Source organism: Neoarius graeffei, chromosome 9 (assembly GCF_027579695.1).
Source record: "Neoarius graeffei isolate fNeoGra1 chromosome 9, fNeoGra1.pri, whole genome shotgun sequence".
Taxonomy (NCBI): domain Eukaryota; kingdom Metazoa; phylum Chordata; class Actinopteri; order Siluriformes; family Ariidae; genus Neoarius; species Neoarius graeffei.
Genome location: NC_083577.1, coordinates 55,807,723 through 55,823,000, shown reverse-complemented (window position 1 = coordinate 55,823,000; position 15,278 = coordinate 55,807,723). Strand labels below are relative to the sequence as shown.

General features: G+C 38.9%; 1 protein-coding gene across 2 annotated transcripts in view; it reads right to left on the bottom strand.

Annotated features, from left to right (window-relative positions):
* The window catches only part of LOC132891832 (NXPE family member 3-like), a 37,449-nt gene extending 23,179 nt beyond the window's left edge, over positions 1-14,270 (bottom strand). Inside the window, exon 1 of one of the 2 annotated variants that reach the window (XM_060929857.1) lies at positions 13,987-14,270. The gene's annotated coding sequence lies outside the window, so the exon portion shown is untranslated. The remainder of the gene's footprint in view (positions 1-13,986) is intronic. The other variant, XM_060929855.1, reaches the window with a different exon arrangement.
* Between the last annotated feature and the right edge of the window lie 1,008 nt (positions 14,271-15,278).

The following is a 15,278-nucleotide window of genomic DNA, read 5'->3' as shown; positions in this document are numbered from 1 at the left end:
TATATTCCATTGAGCTAGCATGATATTGAACGAATTGAATATGAGTTCAATATCATGCTAGCTGAATGAAATATCTGATATACCATGAAAAAAAGGCCAGCTAATATTATTATATATACACTCAAACATACATTCAATGGAACAATTGAAGATTTTACAAAAAGTTAAGAATGTGCTTCAATAAGAGTCCATTGAAGCATGTGTGACATTATCGAGCTCTTGACACTATGTATCTTTCAAATGATTATTAATGCCAGCACAAATACTGTCAAGTGTATGTGAGCATCAGAGTTTCCCACACTTGAAAGGGAAGGACTCGGACACAGGATTCCACACATTTTATTGGTTTTCAGTGGAACTGACGTTATAGTAGAATTGTGGTAGTAGTGGGTTTTCCCAGAAGAAAAGGTAGAAGTAGAACCAGAATCAGAAGTAGAATCAGAAGTAGAAGCCAAAGCTAGAAGGTGAAAAACCTTTAAACATACAAACATAAAATAAATGTATGAATAAATGCCTGTTTGTCTACAACAAAGCATGTATGAATAAATGCTTGTTTTTCTATAACAAAGCCCAAGTTAATTAGGCAACAATATATAAATATTTATGTATAAGGTAAATTAAGTATATTTTAACCATTTTTAATCATTCAGGTAATATGTTGCTGAACAAATATAAATGAACAGAAAACCAGTTTTAAACTAAGAACCATTTTAACCATTAGCCCTTTCACAGGCAGTTTGTTCACTTTAACTGAAGATATTTTACTACACGCCACTGAGAAAGAAAGTTTAAACCAGGGGTCTTCAATCCTATCCACAAAGAGCCAGTGTGGCTGCAGGCTTTCATTACAGCCAAATTGGAGGCTCACTTGATTGTTGATTGGAGACGAGGGTGAAATGATTAAACAAGTGAAATCAGGTGTAGCTCCTGCTTGGTTGGAATGAAAGCCTGCAGCCACACTGGCCCTTTGTGGATAGGATTGAAGACCCCTGGTTTAAACCATTAAACCAATCACAGGTAAGGAACAAACATTTCTCATGCCCACGGATTACTGCGAGCGCAGCGTTTGCATATAAAAAAGTTCAGTGGGTTTACCGGTAGCCTTTTTTGTCCTTTTTTCCCTGATGTGCTGTAAAGTTTGTGTTAGTAGCGAATTCTCTTTGCAACTGCTGCGCTGCTGCTTCGTTACAAACTGAATGTCAATTCTGCCTATCGTTCTAGAACGACCGCTGCCCTGCTAACTAGCGTTGTGATTGGCTGCCCTGCTAACTAGCGTTGTGATTGGCTGCCCTGCTAACTAGCGCTGTGATTGGCTGCCTGTTCAGCGCAGCGTGCGTGCGCTGGTAGCGCAGCGATTCAGCGTAGCAGGAAGTGGCGGAGGCAGCTGTCAATCATGTGAGCCTGCGTTCAGGCACTCCTTGTGGCAGGTCGCCGCAACAAATACTCACTATTGAAGTCCTCTTGTAAAAAGTCTCCATCACGTTTCCTCACCTCCAAGCAGAACTTTGACAATATTTCAGCTATTGCTCTTTTCCTGTTTTGTTTTGTTTTGTTTTGAATGTCTGCTTGTATGTTTTTCTCTTGTAAATATGTGTGAAGAATATCTCATGAAGTTTTGGTAGCCTTTCAGGTGTTCAATGCGTCTTTCTCTTTCAAAATTCTCTCAAAATCTTTCGTATTTAACGACGCAAACCTGGTGGCCATTTTTGTTTACAAATTGTCACAGTCGCTTGCTAGTGCGAAAGTTTTATGTGTAATGCATATCTTGTGGCATTTTCAAATCATTGTGACAGTTTACTGCGGACGCTGCCAGCGAACAAAGAAATGATTCTGTGCATGCGCAGCAGAAAACTCTCTCATTGGATATTTACATCAGCTCCGACGTGTGAGGTCACGTTATCTTGACAACCATGCAATATCGTAAACCATATTCAATGCTCATGCTCCATTGCGTAGTGACGTAATACAAGTAAGATAGGCGACATGCTAACAATATTGCATGCTATCAAACCAAATGAATGAAACCCACTAGAAGGGAATAGAATAAATGTTTTTATTCCATCGAAAAAGTCTCCTGTATGTATAATAATTCCCGATATTTCACTCCGATGACACCACTCCCAGTCTTTTCCCACTGATTTGATGCGTGCTGTCAAAATGGTGAACTGGTTCAAAATTAAAATTCTTTCAATTAACTTGAGGGTGGGGTTTTTTTGTGGATGTGTCCATATAATATAAAGAACATTACACGGTGGCGCAAAGATATGAAGTTAATCTTCTCATGTTAAAATATTTTCACTCATTTGTGATATATCCATTCACCGCTCAAAGATAAACTTCATATTTTCCTGCAACCATGTAATATCCCCCTCTCTCTTTTTATATATCACACACTATTTTCACAAGTAAGCCAGATGTTTCCCGTGTTTAAATGTGCTTGATTTACATTTGTCCTTATGTTTCATTAATCACAGACATTAATAATAATAATAATAATAATAATAGCCTGCGACCCTGTAGAACAGGATAAAGCGGCTAGAGATAATGAGATGAGAGAATCATAAATCGTACAGTATTGGATGCGACTTTTATTTTGAAATGCCTGACCTTAGGGCGCAAAAACGCGTCTTAATATATAATCTTTACCACTGTAGAAATATTAATAAACATTTCTACAGTGGTAAAGATTATATGTAGAGCTCTTTTCCAAAATGCTATAAATCCATTTCGATTGTTTTCAGAAAAATGACATTTACCCAGACCCATACATTTTGCAAATATTTAATTTATCCTGTTATAATAGATAGTTGGTTCAGTCTGAACATTTTCAACAATAATTGACAAATCTAACAACAATGTTATCGATTATAAATCCAAAGTTTATTATATTTTTTTTCAAAACGCTATAAATCCATTCATTTTTTCTGTCTTTCTGTTTTTAAAACGAGAGAACATGCTGTAGATATATAATATCAGGAACTTTCATCATACAATTTATAATAAAATCAAATAATTTATATAAACACTTAACCCTCATCCTACCATGCTATTTTACACCTTAATCTTACCATGTGGGGTCCGTTTGTATTGTATTGGGGACCCCAATACTTTTCTTTAAAATTAAAGCTTATAAAGACCAAATCACCAGATAAGTTTTGTTCAGAACATCTTGTATTAATAACAGCAATACACTAAAGGGCCCAAGGCATAAATAACACACTTAACCTTCATCCTACCAGCCAATTTTACATACACAAACTACCAGGCGGGGTCCGTATGGACCCCAGGAGGGGAATACCTTGAAATCAATGCAGTAAGAACCAATTCAATGCAGCAAACAGACATAACTTTATTGAAGAACAAAATCCACTATGGCTGAATATCAATGATGTATTATAAATGCAATAACATTGCAATAATATTGCAATAACTAGCATACATGGAGCAAATTATAGCGCCACAAAAAAAAATTGGCATTATATACATGATTTTTGCAGCTCATGCAGCTGTAAAACATTCTGGATTACAACTTAGGTCTTTTCTTACAGAATTTAAAACAAAAAAATAATTGTAAAATAATTTAGGGCTTTTGATTTGCAGCCTGTGCTTATTGCAGCAGTGGGGTCCACACGGACCCCAAGAAGGAATGCCTTGGTAGGTTCATTATGGAACATAAAAGAAGTTAACTTTCAGTGTGCTATTCAATTATAAAATGAAAGACAGATAAACTTTACTCTGGGGTCCGGTTGGACCCCAGTAACAAATTAATTATACCTTCACAATGCAAAAAGCTGATCTTCCGGTGCTTTAGTGTTTTAATTAAGACATAAATTCCAACAAATTCATAAAACGGTGAGGCAGTATGTCACATATTTTTAAAATGGCAAACAAACATATAGGTGCGGGGTCCAGATGGACCCCCACTTGGTAGGATGAAGGTTAAATAACATTCATTTATGTTTAATCTTACGTTTTAAGACTGACCACCACAGAAAACAACTAACTAAATAACAAATGGCCAGTTAGTTCAATTTTTTAAATGCAATCCATTCAAAGTGCCACCGCCACCTTAAATAGCATGACAAAACCACTAACTAAATAACAATAATCAACATTGATAAAAATACATTCAATAATCAAGTTATTCAGTAAAGTGTTGAACCTGTAAAAACAGCACCATTGCCCGCTACATAAAATATCAGGTGTTAATTTATCTGCATGGCAAAAGTTTTTGGCAGCAGTGTGTTTACATCCAACGGCGGGAATCAGCCCGCCACCAGAATAGCGAATTTTCTTAGTTTGCTCTCGTTCATGGTTATCTTTGTTTAAACATCTTCTACCACCTGGTGTAGGTCTCACAGGTTCTTTAGAACCATCAAAAGTATTCACAACCACCATTTGCAAAAGTTATTTGTGCTCAAGAAGCTACACAAGCAAACAAAACTCCTCGCTTCAGTCCAAGATGGCGACCGAGTAAGACGTCCTTTGCTGAGCTCCTGCACAAAACTTTAAAAAACAACGGAAAAGAAACGGTAATACATAAATACAGACGAACCCAGAACAATTTAACAACGAAAGATCATATAACTACCTGCTGCTACCAAATGCCTAATCGTGAAAGGAAAAGACACAACATCGTAGACGGCACACCAGATAAAGCTAACGCTTTGATAGCATCCTGCCATGACTACAGCCTCGTGTCTACAGTAGCAGTGATGGCTGACGACTTTCCATCCATACCAGTGACACCGTCCAAATCTCCAGTTGCCAAAAAAGCTCTGTACGGAACGGACGAGGAATCTACACAGGACAACAAGGTTATCCAAACTTTGTCCAAACTCCTCAACGACCGCGCTGATGCCATCGAGAGGTTGGTGAGCGAAAATTCAAAGAAAATTGATAACACTATGAAAATAGAAGGCTTAAAGAAATCAATGGACTTTGCATTCAGTGAAATAAAAGATACTCAGAAGAAAGTAAACAATGTCGACACGCGACTCAAAAAAGAAGAATCGAAAATGGCTAAACTCCAGGCACGTATCTCTGATATGGAGTCATACTCAAGAAGATGGAACTTGAAGCTGTATGGCGTTCCTGAAAGCCAAAACGAAAACGTGAAGAAAAATGTGGTGCAACTATGTCAAACCATCCTCCAGAAGGAAGACAAAGCTGATGAGGCCATCGACATCGCACATCGCCTTGGGAAAAAGAAGCCAGGGGACACGGGGCCGAGGGCCATCATCATCCGATTTGCCCTGCGTTCATGCAGAGATGCTGTTTGGAGGGCTGCAAAAAATCATCCCTTCATGCATGACCACAAGCTCCGATTCGCCGAAGATCTGCCGAAATCTGTGAAGGATTCCAGAATGATCCTGTGGCCTGCAGTGAAGAAAGCGCGTGATGAAGGAAAGAATGCCTACTTCGTAGGGGGACGTGCATTCATCGGTGAAGATGAACTTTTCCCCGATCTTACCTGATGTGTCCTCTAGTCTGCAGGAGGCTGGACTACGAGTTGCTTGTTCGCCTTTCGGTCAAGACGTTTTCTCTAGACCATGTAGACCTACCTCAAAGACTAAGAGCTAAGAAAGCTCTCTCAACTGTGGGTTGCCTTAAGCATAAGTTTTAGGTTTACAGACATGTTCGACCATTTGGCCTGCCTAATTCATATTAGGCTGTGTTTTTTTCCTGATGGTAATGTTAACAGTGCAGTGCTGGCTCAGTGTGCCAGATATTACAGTTTATCCAGCTACTTCGTTCTCAAAGCATTTCTTTATCTATTCTTTCATTAAATGCCAGGGGTTTAAGAAATATCACTAAACGTAAAGCACTTTTTTTGTTTTCAAAGCAGCAAAATACAGATTTATGTTTCTACCAGGAATCTCATTCAGTTTCTAAGGACGTCAACTTTTGGAGAAGTCAGTGGCGATATGATCTATGGTTTTCTCATTGCAACGAAAGATCTGCAGGTGTGTTAACCCTAAAGCATAGGTTTAATGGCAATATTGTGCACACAGACACAGACCCAAATGGGCATTACATTTGTCAAGTAATTAATCACAATAAAGTTACTTTCATTATCATAAATGTGTATGGGTACACTTGAGAACACTCAACTATTTCTGGACATAGAAGACAGACTTAAACACTGGTTGTCTAAATTCCCTAATTCTCATATAGTAATGGGAGGGGATTTTAATGTAGTTCTAAATCCTCAAATAGATAGATGGCCTCATGTCTGCAGCACGAGAAACGCTTTTCTAAAATCATTCATGGAAAGATTTAACGTGGTGGACATATGGAGAGCTAAATTTCCAAATACTGCTATATACACCTGGAATAACAAAGATCATACAAGGTTATCACGTATTGACTTCTGGTTAGTCTCTAGTAATTTAAAAGAGCAGGACATCTCATTTAATATTCGTCCATGTCCCCTCAGTGATCACAAAGCCATATCTATCTCTATAAACTTACGGCCTTCAAATAGTCGCTACATCAAAGCCAACTACTGGAAATTAAACAACTGTCTTCTTGAGCATGAAGAAGTAAAATCTCATATACTGCAACTAATCAAGCATTTCCTCACCAAAGCTGAACGTGATAATTCTTTTGGTTTAAACTGGGAGTTATTTAAATATGAATCTTCTAAGTATCTTAGGAAGTTTGGTAGTAACCTTGCCAAGATTAGGGCTGCTGAAGAACAGAACATCATTAGCAAAATCGCTGTGCTCTCCCAGATATCTCCAGACACCCTTACAGATGAACAGAAAGTAGAGCTGGTTAATTTGCAAGAGAACTTAGATGGAGTGTATAAAAGGAGGGCTAAAGGTGCCTTTATTAGATCACGGAGGCGATGGTTAGAGGAAGGTGAACAGAACTCTGCCTATTTCTTTAAACTGGAGAAGTATAGAGCCAATATGAACTCTGTATCTGAACTTAAAATTAATGATGTTGTAACTGATGACCCCAATATTATTTCAAAATTTTGCTCCACCTTTTACAAGACACTATACAAAACAGAATACTCTGACAGTGACGCACAAACATTCTTTAACTTGTTACAGGATATTCCCCAACTTGATGAATCAGAAAAAAACATGTGTGATCTTCCCTTATCTCTATCAGAGGTTAAGAATTGTATTAGTCTTTTAAAGGATAACAAATCTCCTGGTACAGACGGCTTAACGTCTGAATTCTATAAATTATTCTCTCTACAGTTAGCACCTTTTTTGTCAGAAGTTTTTAATGAGAGCTTATCAGTCAGTACATTGCCATGGAGCATGACTCAAGGTTTAATAACACTTATTCCAAAGCCTCAAAAAGGCATACTCTTGACTGACAACTGGCGTCCTATTTGTTTGCTGAACAATGACTACAAGTTGCTGACTATCATTTTCGCCAAAAGAATTAAAGCTGTACTTTCTTCAGTTATTGATGAGGCTCAAACTGGGTTTATGCACAATAGGCATATCTCTGACAACATTAGACTGGTTTTAGATCTTATTGACTACTCTCACTTAATTTATGATGATAGCTTTATTTTTTTCTTAGATTTCCGCAAGGCCTTTGATACAGTTGAGCACAACTTTCTCTATGACGCACTTAGAAAATTTGGTTTTGGTAACTTCTTCTGTAATGCTATAAAAACACTCTACAACAGAGCAAACTGTTCTATAAAGCTTAAACATGGATCTTCAGCTAGATTTGAGGTTCAGAGAGGCATCCGTCAAGGATGTCCTATTTCACCGTACTTATTTTTGCTTGCTGCCCAACTTTTGTGCACTTATATTAAATCAAGCAACCTACAAGGTATCACCATAGCTGATAAAACTATTTTCATCAGTCAATTAGCTGATGATACAACTTTGTTTCTAAAGAACAGTTCTCAAGTCCCTTTAGCCATCAGCCTTATGGATGTGTTTTCTAGGGCATCTGGTCTTCACTTAAATCTAAAAAAGTGTGAACTACTAGCTATCAAGGACTGCGACGTTGATTCTGTTTCAAATATTCCTGTTAAAAACTCTGTAGTTTATTTGGGTGTCACTATAGACAAACAAGACTCTCATAGATGCTCAGTTAATTTCTCTCCCATTATTGATAAAACAAAAAAAAAAGATTAAATCAATGGCTTCTTCGTGATCTGTCTTTAAGTGGCAGAATTTTACTTTCCAAAGCAGAGGGGATCTCCAGGTTAACGTATGCTGCTCTCTCCTTGAGCGTAGATACACAAACATGTAAAGATATAGACAAAATTTTATATGACTTTGTCTGGAAAAACCGTACTCACTTTGTTAAAAAATCTGTCATAATGAATGAATACTGTAACGCTACGTTCACACTGCAAGGCTTAATGCTCAATTCCGATTTTTTTGTGAAATCCGATTTTTTTGTGAGGTCGTTCACATTAACAAATATATGCGACTTGTATGTGATCCTCAGTATGAACGAAAAGCGACCTAAAAGTGTTCCGCATGCGCATTGCAGGATACGACGACGTCACACGCAGTGAGCATGGCCAGTGTTTACGGAAGTAAAACCGGGTCATACCCGGTTGCGGTCTGACCCATCCAATCTAGCTTGAATAGCTGTATCCCCCCAAATGGAAATCAGCTTCCTAACCTCTGCGTCCTTCCATTGAGAAGATTCAGAACCTTCACAGCCCGAAGCGTCCCTCGCATTGATGTCATGCGCAGGGGCGCAGATACGTTTTTTGAACTGGGGGGGACAAAGCTGCCAGCAAACCAACCCCGATATGCCTGTCAAACTTGTTGTGGGTTACCATAGCAACCAAGCTCGAGCTCGCAACCTGTGCAGTCTGCGCAGCTCAACCAACCGAATATCAGTCTTTGTTTTGTTTTATGTGAGTTGTTGCAACTATGTATACACTGCCGTGCACCTCAATAAACCGAATGATAATTAGTCTTTTGATTTTTCCGTGAGGTTTGCCTTATGCAAAGAAAGACAGCATAGACGTTTTTTCCTCCCTATAAGTGGGGGGGACCGAACGAAGTGAATTTAAATCTGGGTGGGACGAATCCCACCCTTCCCCCCCTCTATCTGCGCCCGTGATTATGCGCCATGTTGTTGTAACTTTTTTTGAGAGACCCGCCGCCTACTTCAGCGCAGAATAGTGACGTTTGTGGCTTGTTGATGACGTGTAAGTCGGATGAATGCGACCTGGGCCCTGTACTACGAACGGAGGTTAACCTACCCAGAAGTAACCCAGGGTTCCCCCGCTAAACCGGGGTTGACAAAACCTGGTTATCTTGTTTGGGGTTAAACGGTACTACGACGCCAGTTATGAAGTTGATTTGTTGAACCTGGTTTAACCTAATCAGGGTTAATGCGCGTTCACGTTAAAGGGGAGGTTATCAGCGCAAATCCCCACTGTTCACAATGGCACGGTCGCCGTACTTCACGGAGGAAGAATGCGCTGTCATAATGCAAAGCTACGAGGAGTTCAAAACAACATTAAGAGCAAAATCTAACACAGCGGCTGCCAATAAGGAGCGGCAAGCATGTTGGCAACGAATTGCCGATCGGGTAAATGCGCAAGTACATTCTCCCTTCTACATGTTCCAGAACAGAAGTATAGGATGAGAGAAAGCTTCATGATCAATCACAAGTCACAGAAAATGGTCCTTCGACGTGGCCCCAGTCATATATAGCTTGTTTAATGTCCGAAAAATCCTGAATAAAATTTGGTATGGTAAATTCATGGAGTAGCCTACTTAAGCTGATATGTGCACAGAGTCACATGAATTAGGATGACTGACTGTTCAGTCCCTTTGACTAAGTTGGTGTATGTCCTGTGAACATTTCAGAGGCAACAGCAGTGCCAAACGCACCTGGCAACAGGTGAAAATGAAATATAAAAACATCATTCATAATGGGGTGTGCGCGCGTGCAGGCAAGCATTCATTTGCCTTTTATTTATTCAAGTTTTATCTGTTTGCCTAATAGTTCAAATTGTTTTGTATATAGTTTATAATGTTGTTGTGTGATATTAATGATAATATTGTGGGAAAACTACTTTGCACGGACGTTCATTTAATTTATTCTATCGTCATTTTGTTTGTTCTATTTTTGTGTATTTTATTTATTTATCTGTTTGTCTAGTTGTATCTATTTTTCTAATAATATATTTTTTGCATTAATAGTTTGTTTTTTCCTATTAAAATAATCTTGTGTTCTTGTTATAACTTTATCTATTTATCTGGCTGTTTATAGTTGTATCTATTTTTATTACAATTTCAATATTTTTAATATAGAAAGTTTGTTTTTTTTCTATTAAAATGTTCTTGTGTGATAACTAGTTCTTGTGTTATATTTTTGTATCTATTTTATATCTCAGACTTAAATGTTTTTGTAAAGCAAGTGTTTTTCTATAAAATATTCTTGCGTTCTTGAGTGGGTTCTTTTTTTTTTTTTTTTTTACAGAAAAGCCGTTCTGCATGGACATTCATTGAAGCCCTCATTGTTTTTTAATGGTTATTTATGAGCGTTTAGGGGTTACAATAATGTAAGTCTAGGTTGCTTTATATAAAAGGTATGTCCAGAAATATTGATGTCACTGTCTAAGCAGAGGGATCTGGCTTCTTTAGACGCTGTCTTCTTAAAACTGAATAAATATTTAAAAAAGAGCCAAATGAGCCAGTCTTTTGAACGGCTCTTTTCAAAGAACGGATCACAAAGATGCGGATCCCATCACAGAGCCATAAATCCCATCTCTAATCTGCGCTCCAATATCGCACGGGTCATCCAGGTACGCTGGCATTGTCTCTAGAGGAAATGTCGGTGGAGAGGTGGTGTTTAAAAAGGGTGTGGTTAATCGGAAACCTCGGGTTAACCAAGAACATAACCTGAGACGAGCAGGTTTGAGATGCAGCGTAAGTTGCCATGGCAGCATACCTCGGTTTCAACATAGCCAACTTTTGTAGTATGGGTTAATCGGGAAGTTACGCTGCACGTGATCAAGTTACTCTCGAAGTTACCCTGGTAAGCCAGAAAACCCGCTTCGTAGTACAGGGCCCTGGTGGTTCAGACTGAAGTCGCATATGAAAAGAGCGGATAGGAATCGGAATTAGGACCACATATCCAAACGGCCTGGGTCGGATTTGAAAAAATCGGATCTGTGTCGTTCATATTGTCAATAAAAGATTGGATACAGGTCACATATGGGCGAAAAGATCGGATTTGAGTCACTTCAGCCTGCAGTGTGAACGTAGCCTAAGGGTGGCCTTAACTTTCTAGATTTTTCCACATTGAATTACACGTTTAAAATAAACTGGGTTAAGCGTTTTCTAAGGCATCCAACATCACTGTGGAACTTTATTCCCAATTACATTTTTTCTTCTTTGGGGGGTCTGAACTTTGTTCTAATGTGCAATTACAATATTGATAAAATTCCTGTAAAACTTGCTTCTTACCATAAACAAATCCTGTTGGCCTGGTCACTGATATATAAACACAACTTTAGCCCACAAAGATTTTATATTTGGAACAATAAGCATATTTTATTTAAAAATAGCCTAGATCACTCTTTTTAAAGCATTGGTTTGATAACAATATCATTTTAGTTAATCAACTCTTCAATCAAGATGGTCATCTTTATTCCTATTCTGAGTTTCTTCTTAAATATGGTATCCCTGTCACCCTGAAGGACTTTTCTGTTGTTTTTGATGCCATCCCTGCGGGCATAATTTCTTTATTTAGAGGCTTTAAGGGTCAGTTATATGACCCTGTCGTGCGTGATGTTGCTGAGACTAATGTTGGAAGAAGTTGCTTTTCAAATCATAAGAATTCAAACAAAACAATCCGTCAACTTTTCCAACAAGAAATCACCACTGCGCCACCTTCTTTATCATTCTGGTCTAGTTATGTAGGGGACATTTGTTGGGATAAAGTGTGGCTGCTACCACATAAATTCTGCTTGACTAATAAGGTCAGAGAGATTTATTTTAAGTTGATACATAGGTTTTACCCAACCAACCACTATTTACAGAAACTTAAAGATATTGATGTAAACTGCACCTTTTGTAGGGATCACAGAGAAACACTTGAACACTTTATTTTGGTCATGCTCTCATACAAAGACATTTTGGTCTAAACTATCAAGATATATTATAGATTCTGTCTACCCTGATTTTGCTTTGAAATGGGAAAATGTACTCTTTGGTTTTGTTACTCAAGACAGGAATGCCACTTCTGAGTTTTACTTCATTATCATTTTAGCCAAACATATATATACATAAGTCAAAATTTCAAAATGTAAAGCCAACCTTTATTGAATTCTCCATTTATGTAAATCATTATATAGCGTCCATCTCTTGTTCTCTTAATAAGAAAGCTGTGAAGTCTTATTCCCTTTTTGTGCTGTACAACGCATTCATGTAATTTTATTTATTTTCCTGTTTCTGTTTATTTGTTTTTCTACTATTATTTCCATGCCATAACCCCTGGCAGACTGTTATATATATTTTTATACAAAATGTATGCAATGATATTTGACAATTAAAAAAAAAAAAAACTCCTCGCTTCAGGGCGCCGCCATGAGGGAGAGTGTAGAACGCTGACCGAACTCTGATTGGTCGAGAGGAAATGTCGCACTCAGCCAAAAAAACAGGTGTAGCGCCTCTAGCGTTTTGGAGAGAAACTACAATTTGCAGCACATATAAACAAGGAAATACAGCGATTTGGCATGAAACATTAATAGAGCAGTGAACAGGCTCAGTACACAGCAGAATAGCACGACGAACTCTCTTTTTTAATTTGGCGTTTATCGCATTTTGGAAAAGAGCTCGTTTTTGCGCCCTGAGGTCAGACATTTCAAAATAAAAGTCACATACAATACTGTACGAATTATTATTATTATTATTATTATTATTATTATTAAAAATGTCCCGGAATGACTGCATAAAATGTAACGGTTTTGTTCTTTCTCGAGTGTACATTTTATTGAACACACCACTCACACTGCAGTCTTTTGCACAGTGGACATTAATGCACTATTGTTTACAATCTCTCTCTCTCTCTCTCTCTCTCTCTCTCTCTCTCACATACACACACACACACACACACACACACACACACACAAACCCCACCAAGGTTTACATTTTTATTCATTCCCTTTTTCATACACTTCCTCAATTCCTCATGCCGTCAGACTCCTCAACTCTGAGGGACTGGACTGATTCTCACTGACTGTTAAACACACCACTCACACTGCAATCTTTGCACAGTGGATAATAATACACTATTGCTTTACAATGTCTCACACAACAAGGTTTACATTTATTTATTCCCTTTTCATATACTACCTCAATATGCACACTCAGCTCTGCACCTTATGTCTATGGTGTCGTTTATTGCCTGCAGTGTTGCACTTGATGTTGTATTATAGACTGCAGTCCTGGAGAAACAGGGTTTAGTTTTAACGGTGCACTGTACCAACTGAATGACATCAAAAGAAAACCTTCACCTATTTTAATCATGTTAAGGAACAGATCCTTATTGGCGAATGTCTGGAGAAGATGAAACAGCTGCATTCCTTTCTGACTAGTTCAATCAAAAAAAAAAAAACATCACCTCTAGTGTATAATAATATTTACAGTGTAGACATGTGTACCGACCGGAAGGTGTAATCTCCGAGAGCCGGGCTCAGGAACGCTCTACGCTCACTGCCCATCATTACACACACCTTCTGTACGAGCTCAGTGTGGGAGACAGCGAGGCAGTGCCTGGGTTTGGTTCGACTATAATAATTCAACACGGACACTGCGCTAACGGTTCTGAGACTCTGAACTGCCGTAAACACGAGCGCACACGACACCTGGGGTTTTGCTGCACCGCCACCACAGCAGACTGAGAAGTTTATCAGGACGCAAGTGGAGATATTGTGAAGCACGCTTCTACACGGCCTCTTGTGCAGAACCCGAAGCCCCGGAGTCACTCCGCCAAACAGACAGCCGCAGGATGCACACCTACCTGCTGCCTTCTCTCCGGCTCCCACACTGCCAGGCGGTGCCGCTAAGGCTGCAGCTGTTTCCAGGACCGTTACATTGCTGTACTTGTGGCCTTACTGCTCCTTTTAATATCGCACAGTGATGGGCAACTCTCCAAAGAGCCTGTCTTTAAACGATTCTATGAAGTGAATCGATTCGCAGGCGGAAGGACTCAGTAGTTGCTTTCTTTCCCGTTACCGGGTCTTCCGAAGTGATAAAATGCGTGCCTTCACAGGAAAGTTCGTCGTGACGTCACCAAATGGTCACGTGATGTTTTGATCGGCAAGAGGTTTTATCAGCTGTACATACAGATTTGATAAGAATGAGCCCAATGATTTGTATCATTTTTATGCAGAAGACACAATAATTTATTGTTTTGCGTCTCTGGGGTGCAAAACAATAGGAGGAGTAACAGGAGGACAGAGGAGGGGAAGGAGCAGTAGCCTAGCCTAACAATAAGCAATACTGGACAATGTGCAATATAAAGTGCAATATCTCTCCTGCTGGCCCCTTCCCTCCCCCTTCCTCTCTTCACCATATCTCATCTCATCTCATCTCATCTCATCTCATCTCATCATCTCTAAAGAAAGCAGTCCAGACTACACTCCTTTCGCCCGTAGTCAGCTGGGATAGGCTCCAGCTTGCCTGCGACCCTGTAGAAGGATAAAGCGGCTAGAGATAATGAGATGAGATGAGATGAGATTTCCTCATCAGAAATAATTTGTTGTGCTATGACATTGCTTAGATATCAACCAAAAGATGAGTAAAAACGCACGAGCAGCTGATTTGTATGCAGTACACGAGTACGATTTCCGCAAGCGCACTCATGGCAAATTTATGTACTTTTTGCAGTATAAATATTTGACATTAGAAGATTGGTCGAACTTTTCGTGATATGTATTTGAAGATAAATAGCATAGCCTGGATTTAAAACACTGCTTGTGCATTCTAAATGTAGAACTTGCTTAAGTTTGGTACTGTACTGTATATCTTTGGTGTGTGAGTGTGAAGCAACAACATAAGTTAATGTTTCAAAGACTATATTGTGCCTATTTAATCCTTATTGCTTTTTGTGCCCAATAATAAAAAGACATGAAGAAAGCAGTCCAGACTACACTCCTTCTGTAAATATGGGTTACCATGCTAAACAGGTCAACAGCAGTCAGCGGTATGCAAGGCACCAAAGAAATCTTCTTATCTCATCTCATTATCTCTAGCTGCTTTATCCTGTTCTACAGGGTTGCAGGCAAGCTGGAGCCTATCCCAGCTGACTAC